The sequence below is a fragment of the Pterocles gutturalis genome, unplaced genomic scaffold (genome assembly GCF_000699245.1).
Source record: "Pterocles gutturalis isolate BGI_N339 unplaced genomic scaffold, ASM69924v1 scaffold20367, whole genome shotgun sequence".
In the NCBI taxonomy this organism is placed as follows: domain Eukaryota; kingdom Metazoa; phylum Chordata; class Aves; order Pterocliformes; family Pteroclidae; genus Pterocles; species Pterocles gutturalis.
The window spans coordinates 8,714-9,419 of NW_010108362.1; the positions used below are offsets into that span (position 1 = coordinate 8,714).

The 706-nt window shown below is 51.8% G+C and overlaps 1 protein-coding gene across 1 annotated transcript in view; it reads right to left on the minus strand.

Annotated features, from left to right (window-relative positions):
- Positions 1-706, minus strand: part of LOC104461144 (testis-expressed sequence 264 protein-like) — a gene marked incomplete at its 5' end in the record, with an annotated part of 7,525 nt that overhangs the window by 6,426 nt on the left and 393 nt on the right. The gene's annotated exons all lie outside the window — the stretch shown is intronic.

Sequence of the window (706 nt, forward strand, 5' to 3'; positions counted from 1 at the left end):
CACAAGGCAGACAAAAAGGCAAAGCCGAGTGAGCACAGTGCAAACACGGGATCTCTGAGCGCCTGGAATACGCTCCAATTAGACTCTTCACTGCCGTGCTAAATGGACAGAGCTCGCAGAAAGCAATTCCCAGGCTTGCTTTTATCCTGCACATGATTAAGAATTAAAGCAACCCAAACCTGAAGATGTGTTAAATCAAATGACCAAACTCCCTGGGAAGCCAGGAGAGCTATCATGGTTTTTTCATGCCCATTACACAAGCGCGGGCAACCTGTGGGGCAGGAGGAGGTGGCTGCCCCCACCAGTGGCCAGCTCGGCCGCATCGTCCAGTGCCCAGGAACACTCGGCTAGCATCTCGCAGACACGTGAGCATGTGGGCCGGTGATGGCAACCAGCATTTCGGGTTACTATAGCACTGCTGTTCTGCGCCTACAGCCATTGTGGTCCCTTCCTGCATGAATACATCCAGGCTCCAATAGATCTTGCTGAGCAGATGCTATCGGGCAACTCCACCACCAGCTACAGCAACCTGGTATTTAGGCTCTTCGCAATCCCGATATGTAACAGATGAAGATGAGATCAAGGAAGATGTATATGACAAGGAGAAAAACAAGCCCAGCTGCAACCAAAAGCTGCAAGATTCAGCTCTGCTCTGACAACAGTGGGTTTGTAGCTCAGTGGCAGCTTGGCCCTTGCCCCGATGCCA